Source organism: Varanus komodoensis, unplaced genomic scaffold, assembly GCF_004798865.1.
Source record: "Varanus komodoensis strain SLA01 unplaced genomic scaffold, ASM479886v1 scaffold12, whole genome shotgun sequence".
Classification (NCBI taxonomy): Eukaryota; Metazoa; Chordata; class Lepidosauria; order Squamata; family Varanidae; genus Varanus; species Varanus komodoensis.
The window spans coordinates 19,989,371-20,004,127 of NW_025335349.1; positions in this window are offsets into that span (position 1 = coordinate 19,989,371).

Here is a 14,757-nt window from a genome sequence, read left to right on the forward strand (position 1 = left end):
CAGGCCTTAGCTATAGCATTGATGTTGCTGTTGTTCTTATGCGTCATTAAGACATCTCCAACTTATGGACATCCTATGAATGAAAGCCCTCCAAGATATACTGTCCATGACAGCTCCATTCATCTCTTCTACGTTCATGGCTGTGTTCCTTTAGGGATTCAATGCACCTTTTATTTGGTGTTCCATGCAACCTTCTGCCTTGGACGTTCCCAAACATGATTGTCTTCTCCAGGGAGTCTTGTTTCTCATGCTGTGTCTGAAGCAAGACAGCAACAGTTTTTGCTTCTAGGAAATGCTCTGGCTTGATTTGCTCCAGAACCCACTTGTTTATCTCTTTGTTGGTCCATGGTATTTACAAAGCTCTCCTCCAGCATCCACTTTAAGCTTTGCATAAAATAGAATTGCTACATCTTGTGAATTCGCTAAGTTAAAGCATCATAAAAGACAGTTGGGACAAAATATAAAAGTATCTGAGTGCTACAGGGCTTCCAGCTCAAGCTAAGAAATTACTGAGTTCCTTGCTCAAGGCAGATCCTTCCACACAGTGACCTCTCTGACTGTCAGTATCTTAGAATTAACAAGTTACCTTGTTAACTTCCTTTTCATCTGATGTCTCTGATTCCTGTTCTGCCAGTGTTTTCATGATTCCCAAGGGCCTTGCCTGGCCTCTGAAAGAAATTAATCTGCAGCTGAATGGCCTCCTGTCTCACACTACTATTGTCCTCTTTCTCTGGCTCCTGTACCCTCATGCATGCCCTTCCCCTCTTCATTCCCCTCAGAACTGGACGTGAGGTTTCTGCCCCACATCTTAAGATGATACAACCAACCAGCATGCAGACTACCAATGACTGGATCCATGTCCCTGCCAAAAAAATGTCAAGATGAAATCAATAAACTATTGCCCACTATTGTTAACCCTGCGAGATAGTTTGTTGCTCTCCTCGTTTCTCATGATCCAACTACACACTGATCCAGAAGGGGTATTACTTTGGACTGCCAGAAATGTTTACAAGAACTTGTGAGTGCTGATAGTTCAGTTCTACAAGATACCTTTCCTCTAAATTTTCAAATTGAGCTCCTCTCTAGACCTTAAAACACCAACATGTCACATGCTTCCCCAGTGCAGCCTTCATATGACTGTGGAAATAAATGTCACGTCATTTTATTATATCCTATGAGGTTTGCTACAGTCATAAAATTGCTGACCTTAACTTAGCATGAGAAGTGAACCAAAGACCACATTGTCACTGCACATGGGAACTCATTTGGAAGCATGCACTGCATTTCTTCCTTTGCTGACATGGAACAAATGTTTGTTGCTACAAATAATTGCTGCCTTAGAAAAAAACCATTCTGTAGTTTTAGATGCAGTGTGCAAATTCCTACATCCTTTATTTCTACAAGATAAATTATACTGTGGACGATGTACACAAAGTATAATTTGTTCTCTTGTAAACTATTATAATGCGGCACTTCGATGACTAACACTTTTTCTATTGAATTGCTACCTGCCTTATAAATATATTCTCTCTTTCTTTTGCATTCCTGGTGACCATACTGAAATCTGAATTTTGCTAACAAATATCCTCTCCAGGTTTTGCAAAAATGGTTTACAGGGCTCATGTCCAGAGCCAAGTGTATTCTAACCAAACATAGAATGATGCCTATGATGCTCTTTTCAAAAAGCACCCTTATTCATGAGAACTCCTGCCTTGCTTTTGTTAGTTTTAAACCTGGAAAACCACAAACCTGCAAGAGAGTATGTAGCATCAGGGAACACCTACATCATTGCAGAAACTAACAACAGCTGTTTTTGTTGCTGTTGTTGTGAGTCTTCAAGTAGCCTCCAACTTATGGAGATCCTATGAATGAAAGCCCTCAAAAATGTCTTATCCATGACAGCTCTGCTCATCTCTTGTAAATTCCAAGCTGTGACATCTTTTATGGAGTCAAACCACCTCTTATTTGATCTTCCTTTTCTTCTTCTGCCGTTGACTTCCCTAGCATGATTTTCTTCTCCAGGAGGTTCCTCCCAATTTCAGCCATTGCCAATTTCCACCCTGTTGAGACATGCAGGATCCAGACCACTGCAGATCACACAAGATCAAAAATTCCTCAGGTTATATAAGTACATATGTATATCTCACCCAGACAGATGTACTTCTTGGCAACTACACAGAGTTTTATATATGGGAGTTTCATATTTATATATGAAGTTGTGGTGCTGTATACAGAAAAGGTCTTTGCTCCTATCTAAACTGCATATCTTTTCATGGATAATTACTAATATTTCCAATTACAGCAGAAGTGCAGAACGCCAATGGAGTCCAAGCCTGAAATCCATGTATTTTTGATCTGTCACACTGGGGTTACCCAGAAGGCCACCGTCCCTTTCCCTTGTCCACAGATCAGTAGATAGTTTCTCTGCTTTAATGCAGTTTTTACTCTGAATGGCTAAAATGCCTTTCCTTATGTTTGGTTACTGACAGAAAAGTACCGGTGGTGCTAAAATACACTGGTACTTTTGGTCCCATCCTCTCTCTTGCCCCTTTGCTTTCTCCCACCACAAGAATGTGGCCTTGAAAGCTTTCTGAAATGTAAATCAGTCCAGGGGTGAAAGTGCATCTGCATCCTTGAAAAATCCTATGGAATCAGTATTATTAAGAACAAATGATACCAGGCTGCATGGGGGTAGGCTAAACTCAGTGCATGACATACTTATGCTTGCAGCTTGGAATTTACCCTCTCTCTGAGACTTACATGCTACTTCTTGTTTCTTCATTTCCTGCAATTCACTTGTGCTACCTAAGTACATCTCAATGCTTTCTTTTTTTTTGCGGGGGGGAACTAAAGTTCTGTATAGCTGATTAACGGTGTGATTGCTGCTCACCCACTTGAAACCTGACATTTGAAATCATGTCCCTCCGACAACTTTAAGAAGCAAAGTTATTCTTATTCATTTCCTGACATCATTATGCTATTGTTGTGTGGGTTAATTTTATGGATTCCTGTCTAAGGCTTTGGTCCGGCTACATGCAACCCAAGAATAAATTTTCTTATGCATCTTGTGTCTAGGAGTGGAGACTGGGGATGTCATATTCTTCAAACAAAATATCTGCATCAATGAAAAGGTAAAGGTAAAGGTTTCCCCTTGACATTAAAGTCCAGTCATGCCTGACTCTAGGGGGCGGTGCTCATCTCCATTTCCTCGTTGAGGGAGCCAGCATTTGTCCGCAGACAGTCTCCATGGTCATGTGGCCGGCATGACTAAACACCGAGGTGCACGGAACACTGTTACCTGCCCACCGAAGTGGTACCTTTTTATCTACTTGCATTTGCATGCTTTTGAACTGCAAGGCTGGCAGGAGCTGGGATGGAGCAATGCGAACTCACCCCATTGTGCAGCTTTGAACCAGCGACATTTCGATCAACCAGCCCAGCAGCACAGCGGTTTAAACCACTGCACCACCTGCATCCCTATCTGCATCAATACTACATGCCATAAAGCCATTTTCCAACAATGAAGAAGTAACTGAAAGTTATGAAGGCTTGGGGGTGGCATTAAAACAATCTATTTGGTTGGGTGTTTATTTTGAGATAAAGCTTAACACTTCCAAGGAGATCCAGTAGATCCAATATTGTGATCCATCCAGAGGTGCTGTGGTACAAGTGGGCAGCAAACAAATGTTTATAACAGCAACATCATTATCATCATCAACAATGACAACTTTATTCTGAAGTCTTCTTGAGGTGCCAAATGCTGTTGAGCAGGAGCCGTCCAACTTTCAGTTTATTACTGCAAGCGCGATGTAGGTGATGTGAATCCTGTATTGGAGGCATTATTATAGTTCACATGATCCAATACCCTCTTAGAACTGTGATTCAGTAGCATAGGCTCTGAGCTGGGTGGTGACAGAGCACATGCTCTTCATGTATAGCATCCCCAGTAGGGCTAAGAAAGGACCCTACCTGAAATCCTGGAGAACCACTGCTGAAAAGTTTGACACTATCAGCTAGATGAACCAATGGTCCAACCAATGGCTTCCTATGGTCCTTCCTTGGTGCTGCATTCTCCACAGAGGCCATCCAGATGTATTTAAGAGCCAAAGAAGGACATAAATACAATATTCCTCTCCCTACCAGTTGCTGTTCAGTGGCATAATGCTTAGAAATGGGACCTTAGTCGTCCTTGATGCACTTATCTTCCAAGCATTGGTCCAGTCCTTTTGAAGCACTACATATACCCATAACTGCCCCTACTGCTTTAAATGTGGGTCCAGCAGTTTTGCTCTAGAGCAGAGGAAACACTTTCAATCTGGAACTTCAAAGGTCCCCCTCCCCCCACATTAGGGTTCCAGTTCAGACTATGGGCCACTGCAGCTGTGTGGTAGTGAAGTGTTTTCAACCCTTCTCTGATTTTTGGTGACCCTGCACAGCAGTGGATCAGTGATGAAAATGAGAGCTTTAAAACAGATGTAGCTGCTGCACACATAGTTAAGCGAATGTCTGTTTCAGTCCTGATCTAGCTAACCTATGAGTGGGTAGAAGAGATGGGAATACAGACATGTAGTTAAGAGAATGGACCAAAGGTGAAACTCATGGGGAGACCCTCCCTAATAACCCCCTTTCACGTCAAGTAGAAACAAGTGGGATATGATGTGGAATGATGGCAGCTAGGTTATATTCAAATGACTTTTTTTCCTTAGTGAAATGAGTTAATAAGTGCTTTCCTAAGAAGGAAAAGAAAAGAATTCAAAAGAAATCAAGAACTAGCTGGCTAGGCCCAGTGAAGCAATGTGCAGGCCAGTGGTAGGAAACTTGGGGCCCTCCAGTTCTTGTCAGAATACAACTCCCATCATTCTTATCCATTGGCCATACTCTCTGCTGCTATTGGGAGAGGGATTTCAGCACCATTTGAGAGGCCATGGATTCCTCATCCAAGGGCCTATGCCAGGTGACATAATGGTCTATATAGTCAGTCATGCTGACTGGGAAGGGTGTGAGTTGCAGTCATGCTGGAGAAGACTCAACATGTTGCACAGTAGTTCCTCCACCAATGAAGGTGGCAGTTGTTCATGATCACAGATATTCCTCTACCATCTAGTAAGTAGGCATGAAACCAGGACTGGTCAAAACTGGGTTCATATCCCCACTCAGCCATGAAATCTGTCAGTGGCTATTCAGACCCAGGTACCACCTCTCATCTAATCCACTACATAAGAATTGGGTTTCTATTTCTAAAAATAGAAACAGTGAAGAGAAGGAGTGTGAAGATGTAAACGACTCAATTCTCCTCAAAGAAAAGGCAGGCCATAAACGTGGTCATTGGAACATAAGGTAAAGCATGTAGAAAACATTATCTGTGAGAATCCTGACTATGTCTTATATGACAGCCACAAGAAACATCCTGTTCAATGCTTTGTGCTTTTTACAAAAAAAGAAACAACACGACAATGTAAATAGTCACTCTACACTATAGTAACATCTCTTACAGGAAAGGCAAGTTAGTAATTACAGGAGCAGATTTCTTTGTTAGGGTCTGAATTAAGTAGCTGCAGGATAAGGTGGAGTACCGACAAAGCAATGCCACACTCAGGTGCAGGAGCAGAATGAAGAGTTATGATATGGCTGAGTACCTACAGAATCAGAAGAAATGCCCACAGGATACACAGGTAGCTGCAGGAGCAGGGTGAGTGCCTATGGAGCCGCAGGAGTAGCTGCAGGACCATGACTAATGCTGAGGCAGCAATACAAACAAATCTCCACAGGATCAAAAATAATGCCTGCATAGTGGTGAAAGCTTTAGGTAAGTCTGCAGAATCAGGATTCTCTGCTACTGAGTTTGCTGTAGATGTGTAAAATCTTCAGTCTTCTAGGTCTTGAATTTTTGTGCCTGCTGCTGTCTTCTAGTAAAAGATCCCTTTTGCCCTGTCTAGCAGGCAGCCTTCTGATTCAGTTCCTTGACCTTCTAATAAGTGCATTGTCCCATTCCCCTCCGGCTGCTTCATTTTGTACATTTGGGTCTCTGTTCTTTGCCAAGTGCTCCTTCCAGCCACTCAGTCCAAGACTCTTTACTCCTGCTCTGTCTTTCATCCTCAATGTGCATCCAGTGTTCAGGCTTTTATCCAGCACTTCTGCCCAACTCCTCCTATCCCCTCTAAAGCCTTTCGACCATTTAAAGATCCCTTGTCTTGATTCACTTTACGTCTGTTTACTCAATGCTACCTGTGCCTGGTTACTATTGCCGGGCAACCAAGAAAACTTCAGGGATTGTATATCAACCCCCAGATAGCTCCTCACATGGACATTTATTATTCTGATTCAATTTACAGGTACTTTATAAAATTATATTACAGTAAAGTGGGCCAGATGGACCTGATACTGAAAAATATCCAGAAGCCACTATGGGTACAAACTGCTATGATGAGTGTTACAACCAACCATCAAGAAATCTGTCTGGTACTCTGTCAAGCAACATCACAAAACATTGTAAAAATTGTTTTTTTTGAATGGGAGTTTAATGTTTGCTGATTCTTCATTCTCTTATAAGTATATAATGCATTTCAATTTGTTTATAGGATTATATTGATGGTTATTCAATTGTGATGTTTGCATGTGTCATCAGCAGATATTTCCCTCTTTCTTTTGCTCTCCAGCAGAGTCAAATGAAACTTTAGAAGCACAGGTCTTTTAATAAAGCTGAACAGATTACAAAACATTCTCAATAAAACTGGCATTCTTCTTGAGATGTGGGGGAAGCCTCTGCCCGTGTGAAGAGCTGAATCAAACTGAAACATATCCTTTCAGAAAAACTTCTGACTCTACCCTCAGGGTGGTCTTTGCTGCTTGAAGGCTGGCAAGAACACCAAACACTTCCAAATTGGTCTGCTTGTTTCACCTGCTGTCACCTGCCTGGGTCAAGGAACTCCTTCTCCATCACCTCTCCCTACCCAGCTCTGAATGGCCATTCTCTTTGTGCAAGGTGAGCTGCTTCTCATGCTTTGCCTGAGAATCTTCACTAGCTGACCTTGAAGCTCCTCTGTTATCTGCACAACTCTGCCCCCGCTCCTCCTCAGAACTGGAAGAATCTATCTGATCAGACAGTAATGTATGAGAGGTCTGAGGCCCCTTCTACAACATGATCATGCTAGCACTGAATGTCAGTCACTTTAAGCAGTATTTGCCAACAGCGATGCAACACAAACACCAAAATCATGTTTTCTTAAAAGGAAGAGGAAGTGGAAGAAGACTTACCATTAGGCAGTTTTCTATTTTCATAACTCTCCATGGTCCTAAACTGTTGCATGCTAGTGTGCAGGAAAAGAACTCTATTATTTAGACATTTATTAATATATATTTAGATATTCATCAATAAACAAATATTTTCCCACATAATTAATGCGTTTAATGTTTAGCCTTCTTCTCTTTCACACTTTATAGAAATGTATATAGCAAGATTAATGTCATGAATATATTCATTATCAATACTATATTGATGCTGGAGTATTCAGAGGAGAATATCATATTGCCAGTGCCATTAAGATAGTATTTCAACTTTCTAGAATGCTCATTTAATACTTGAATGTGCAGAGCAGTTCTCTTCCTTTAAAAATAAATTCCATTAGGAATTAGCCTACTTATGATGAAAATCGTCACAGAGGATAAAATGGCATGCTTTCAATCATAGTTATATAAGAGCAATATGAGTTGAGTTTCCAAGAATGAGAAAAGACCAGAATGGATTGTCTGAATTAAATACTGGATGGAGGTAAACTAAGCTACCCTGCAGTCATATCAAGCATGTTGATCCATGGGTTTGTTGACCCAAAGACAATCATTTGTGACACTGTGGACTACTCCACAGTTACTGAGCAATGTTGTCAGGATTAGAAATGGTATTCAGATTTGGTTTTTTCATAGCATTCAATCTGCTGTAAGATTCCAAGGAAAATTCAAATGTTTCTGCTTGGGTAAAATATCAAGCCACTCTTGAAGAGAATGAAAAATAAATGATCTGAATCTCTCTCTCTCCCTCTCTCTCCCCCCCCCTTTCTTTCTTTCTTTCTTTCTTTCTTTCTTTCTTTCTTTCTTTCTTTCATATTCTGTAACCCAGAAAACAACAACAATGTTGCTTAGGTATTATTGTGATGATATATGGTAGATGCCATCTAACTCTCACCAATACTATATATCCTACTGGGAGTCCAGCCAAGGTTTGCATAAAATTTACCCAGGAGTGGAATCTGAAGAACACTAAGGAAAGTGGGAAGAGAAGGAAGAGAGGGACAGGAGGGGAGGGGAGGGGAGGGATAAAAGTGAACTTACCATTATCTTACCCTTATCACGAATCATTCACAGGGATAGGGTGGTGATTTGTGACTCACCAAAATAGAGGAAATACATCACCAGAAAAGGACAAAAGAAGACACTTATGCACAAAATACTTGTATATGCTAATATGGATGCTGATTTAGAAAGACTTAGATAATTTAAATCTCACCTTTAATGTGCTGCCCTGTGATCTGCATATCTTGCTTAGTCTGCTGTTGATGGGCCCCTTTAAGGCCCAGCTCTTCCACCCAGTGATTCTTTGTACCAAACTCAGACCTTCAAATATAGGACACCTTCAGAGCTGAAGATAGTCATCCAGCAGGTCTTCAAATGCAAGTTGCCCTCTGTGAAAGAGGATGCATGGCCATAACAATTTCTTGAAAAAGCCTAAGCCCAAGACCAGAGAGCTTACCCCACAGCCTTCTGTTCTGATCCCATTCCCCCCATGAACCAGAGAACTCCAGTGGCAGGAAGAGCTGGCTAGTAATCCAGTGCTGGTCCCCAGTTCCAACATTTGTAAGCCTTTCTGATTAAACTAGTGAGCTTTCTCAAAAAGGATCTTGCATATGCCTAGTTGGAGTCTAATCAATAGGCTGTCAAGTGAACTATTCAGAAAAGTAGCAGGATATATGTGTGTGTGTGTGTGTGTGTGTGTGTGTGTGTGGATTCTATTTGTGTGTATCTGATGTGACAAGAAATTTCTGTAGAAGCAAACAGTGGTGATAGTTACTTAAAAACCAAACAGGAGGCTTGAGTTTGGAGGCAAAGAAATGCTAGGAGAGTACAATTCGTTGGAAAAACTCTCTCCCCGGCCCTTCTTTATTGCCTGCAAAGTGCCATGAGAGCTTAGGGTGGTACCAATTATTCAAAGAAAAGGAAATAAAACTCAAACTTTTACTGCCTTAGATATGGCCCTATTCCCCTTACCCTTTCCCAGAGTGACTCATAAGCCTCTTGTGTGCTTTGGCACAGGGACATTTATATTTCCAAAAAGAGAGCTTTTTCCTCTCCAGCTGTCAAGAATGCACCTCTTGGCATTATTTCTTGTAGGGCTGTGTGTTTGGGACAACGCACTAAGCAAATCAAGACTGCCTGCAACACAGACTCCTGGATTCAAATGGCTTAATCCTGAATTTCAAGTATGATTCATTTTATTTCCGGTGCATCATTAGGGAATATTAGTTTTTATAAAAGAGAGAGAAAAGTTTCATTAGCATACAGGAATACTATAGTGGAGAAGTAAAGCACACAGTAAAGAAATATAAAGGATGTGTTGAAATACTCATGTGCTGGAGAATTTTACATTGCCAGTGGGGAAGAAAAGAAGGAAAATGGGAAGGCCCATCAGGAGGCAATGGTGTTTTATACAGAATATAGTATCTCTGGGACAGATTGAAAAGAGGGTTTTTTTTCCATCTGGGTAACTAACCAGAATGATCAGAATGCTACGTATAGTTCTGAGCTACAGTAATATCTCCCACCCATCCACCTATGTATTGCCTCCTGATGGAAAGTACCTTCAAGATTTATTACTGACAGTGTAATAACTTCAGAATCCTAGTGGACATGCAATAGCCCCCCTGTTGGCTGTGCCTTTGCAGATTTGGCTACAGATTATTTCATGTATAACATCAAGCAGAGAGCAGTGATTCTTCAGTGATTGCTGAATATGGAAAGCAGGAGATAGGAGCCCCAGGGGCAGAATAACAGCTTGCAAAAGAACTAACTGTGTTTGTGGTTTTCAAGAAAGGCATCTAGTAAGGATGATGTCTGGATCATAAGATAATACTGCCAGGTGACTTCTGAATAAAGGCAGGCTCTGTCAGTAGACTCATTACAGTAAGAACTTGGAGAAGAGATGTTAATAGGTCAGGACAGAAGAACACAAGATGCCAATAAAATTTCTTGAGGCACATAGTGAGTTCATGAATTATTGGTCCAATTAAACAGAATGTTTCAGCCAAATCCCTATAATCAGAAATAGTTTTCACCTGATGTGTTGAAGGAGGACATTCCTTTCACTTATTCTTGTTCTTCACTCTCTCTGTTTGGAAATAGTCCATGAACAAAAGAGAGTCTTTTTTCCTGTCCACTTAAGTTTATATTGATTGTGTGGGGGATTATTTCAATATCTGTTCAGAGTAGATCCCAGGGTTGCTGGTGACACCAATCCCAATGAGTCCACTAGCCATATGTTAACCTCCCCTTTGATTGATAACTCACATGTTTGCTTGCTTTGCAGTTCCTGGAAGGCTGCCAAAATGAGAGAGATATCAAGCCCCTATTGGTCTACAACTCCAACTCTTGTATATGTCTGATTTACAGTCATAAGATATCTCCCATCAAAAAATGTCTTTTGCCAAAGTGAGAACTCTAGAGGAGGGATCCCATAAAGGCTATGGTAAGCAATAAAACATTATCGCAGCTCACTAGAAGTGTTTGGAGTCTGCAACAAACCTGAAGCATCTCCCCTTCCAGATAGCTCCTAGTTGGTATCAATGAAACCATGACATGGACAACAGAGGACATCATTAACCACCCAATTATCCTGATCCATGTTCAGGGAAAAAGCTGAAAGATGCATAGAAATTTCATTCTTGTGCTCCTCCAATTCATCCTGAAACAATTTATTTCTCCTGGTCTTGTGATACCAACATTTGGAATCTACCAATGACACTGATTGACTGCACATGAAAGGGAGATAGAAGACATACTTTTCCACACAGGGCACACATTAGCTTGTGAGGATGGTCACCATATTAAGTGACCCTTTACTTAAAAAAAAAAGTTAAATGGATGCTATGGCAAGATTTTTTTTACTAGTAAGATTTACTAGTAAGATTTTTTTTGACCATCTGTGAATGGACAGTTAGAGAGTTGGACTGGAATGTGGGATATCCAGGTTCTAGTCTTCACTCAGCCATGGAACTAACTGGGTGTCTGGTCTAGGTTTTCCCCTTCACAGTCCAAAACAACAGGCCATTCTTTATTCTTTAAAAATTCTTTATTCTCCAACTTCCAGTAAGCAGAACCAACATGTAATGCGTCTATGAGCATATACAGAATGGTTTGTTGAACCCAATCTAGCAACTACTTCTAAGAACCCTTCTTTTGAGTAGCTCTGGACCACCTCCCTCTGGGAGACCCCTTTGGAAATGGGCAAGCATCTTTTCTGTACATCACCTCTCTGGTTGGTTGACCCATCTCTCCCACTGCCACGTTATGGGATCAAGAGTCATACCAGGCTCAGCTGGCTGGACAAGTTCTTTTCCCATGACCCCTTTCTGCAGCTGTAAATACATTTTCCATGTATACCTGAACGCCTGGGAAGGGTACCCTTGAGATAAGCCCCTCTGCTTCTCTTTCAGCATCTGAGAATTCATTTGTTGAGCCTGAATCATCCTGATCTTGTAATACATGCCAAGAATAACTGTCTCTCTCATTCCCAACACTGGGTGATTTCAGGTCAGTCCCTGACCCTAAGCCTAATTCTCCCTCACAAGGTTGTTATGAGGATAAAATGGAAAATAACAGAAGGGTTGTGTAAATTGCCTTGAGTTCCTTGCAAGAGAAAAGGCAGGATAACAGTATACATACAGAAAAAAGGCAAAAACAGAAGCAAGTTTGAAAACAACCTAAGAAAACAAAGCAGCCGATTTTAACCAATTTCAGCCAGTAGTTGAATTTCAGTTTACTCTCCCAGAAGTTGATATGACCTCTCATCTCAGAATGTCAGTTTGGGGCTAAGAATATTATACCGTTAAGTGCAGCATTTCTACCACTCACACTTTGACATCCACCAAATCCACGAAATTGATATGCAGCTTATGTAGATGACATCCATTAAATCTGTAGAAACGCCAGAGGGAATATGTCTAATGTGCCCTCCAATGCTAAGCACGTCATCCATCCAGGCATTAAAATAAGGCTTGAAAGCCAAGATATCACCCTTTCTGCACAAAGAGGAGTTTCTCATTTGCCTTTTGCTTTTAAGATATTTGAGCCTCCTCTGAAACAAAGAGGTTGGAAACCCCAGTTCATTATTTATTTATTTTTTACTTTTCTGTATCATAAGTTCCTTTTCTCTCCTCTCCTCTCTCCTTTCCTTTTCAGCCTTACAGCATTTCCACATTCCTACTTCCTCTCCCCCATTAATACCTGTAAAGAACATTAGCCAGTTCCTCCTCAATCCAATGGATACCGTTATAAACATGTTCAGGTGTCCTGACCTCAGCAGCCATCATTGGATGTTGTTGTAAAATGTACTGGGCTGGATCCAAATTCCAAAGTCCAGAGGTTAGTGTCAGTCTTTACCAAAACAGCACTATATATGCACAAAAAGAACTGCATTATCAGTGGGCTTGCGAAAAACTGACTTGGTAAGGAAACCCTAAGGAGAGGAAAAATCCCCCAGAATAAACTAGTGAGGACTGAGCATACTTAGTGGCTGATCATGCTGACTAACCAAGGAGGAAAAAGAATGCAAACCAGGTGGGAGGGGAAAGAATCGAGCAGGGATGTGCAAAGAAGCAAAACTGGAGCTCACCAAACTTGTCCAAATTCCATTCAGAGCTTTTTTCCAATCTGAGTCCATGTCAGATTACAAGTTTCATTTAGTTTTTGTTTCACATGAAAACCATGCATTTTTTCCTGTACCTAGTGGGGTGGGTCCAGTTTCAGGCATGCCACACCAACTTGAGCGCATCCACACATTCTTCTCACATTGATTAAAGCGTATTTGTGTGCATAATTCAAAAGCACATTTTCTGGATATTTTTCAAATGTACACACACTGTCAAATGCATTTTTTTGTCTGTGAATCATACCACAAGCTTGGAAATGTGCAGACTTCAAGCATCTGAGTTCTTGTTTTATCTGGAAGGTATAATCTGGCTAAATCCTGATAAAAACTAAATTGTAAGGAATTTCTCATATATCCCACATGGGGGAAGGCATGGCTGATGGACTGAAGCCCTGAACAAGCATGCTTGAGCTGCAACATTTTGTGGTAGGTCCCTCTTGTAAGATTCTTATCATATTTGTATACAAAGGACCCATTGTATGTATAACTAACAATCTGCAATGTTTCATTTTTGATTTAAAGTTCATGGGGCACCTAAAAGCTGAAATTATTAATGTAGACAAAATTATTAATGTAGACAAACTTTCTGATTAGCCAGAATATTTACCTACTTCATGCTGCATGGCTCTGAAACAAAGAAGGCATAGAAATGGAAAGAAAAATCACGAATATTTTCCCTCTGCCAGAAAGTTAAAAATAACTTTATGGAAATTCTACTGTCATTCCTCATAATGGCAAAAAGCGTTCTGTTTTAAACATTAGAGGCCATTAGCAGTAACTTGCAGGAAGGTCTCTAGTAATCTTATTTTTCTGTTGTTTTAGTCATTTTCTTTTTAAAATCTATTAAGTCTCATCCCGAAAACTTAAAATGGATTATGTTTCAAAATACAGGGGGGAAAGGAATGCAGGATATATAAATCTAGATTATAATTAAAATTCCAGCTAACATTCTCCCAGCCCAGCAAACACACTTACATTTTCTGAATTGTCATTCATCGTCAACTGAGGATAGTTTTATAGTCCTTTTAAGAATGTTCCCTAGGCCAGTCATTATGCTGGTTCAAATGCTCAACAATGCTATATATCTCTCATTGGATCGTTCTACCTCAGAACACAGACAGAGGGCAAAGATGTTCCCTTAAAAACAAAAAGCCTTCATAATCAAACTTCAGTTCATGCAGGCAATAGCTATAAGAGCCAGAGATCTGGAAAATGTGGACTGCCACTGTATCCATGACAATATCTGGAAGTTATGTTTTATTGCTCAGAACCCCAAAGATTAGTGTTTGGACTGGAGCCAGTGTGAGAATCAGAGAGGGATGCCATTCAACTTGTTTTCAGGTGGGTTTAATCAAGTCTGGCATAAACCTACCTGTCTGGGTGCAACTCTGACCAGTTCTGGAACTGGAGTCTTCTTGAAGGAAGAGGGAAACCAAGGACCCTTGACAAAAGTTTGCCTTGCCTAAGACTCTGAGAAGCCTTCAGGTCCAGACAGGCTTCATGCTGGTTGCCTATCTTTGGTCAACTGTCAGACGCATCACCCACAAAGCCCCAGGAACAGAGGACATGGCAAGGCAGAGAGAAGCTTCAGGGCTTCCAGTGGACCAAGAGGATTGCAAGTCTACACAGAAGGAATATGTGAATCAGTAAAACTAAAGAGGTCACAGAGGTTCACCATACTTTTTCAAAGCACATTCCAATGTGTGTCTATAGCAGATTTGTGTTTGTATTTGCGTTTCTTTCTTTCAAGTGAATTTGCATGTGGCACACATCGATTCTGTGCATTTTAAAAAAATGTGCATTTTATCATTTTGATCAAAGTGTGTTCATGTACATTTTCCAAA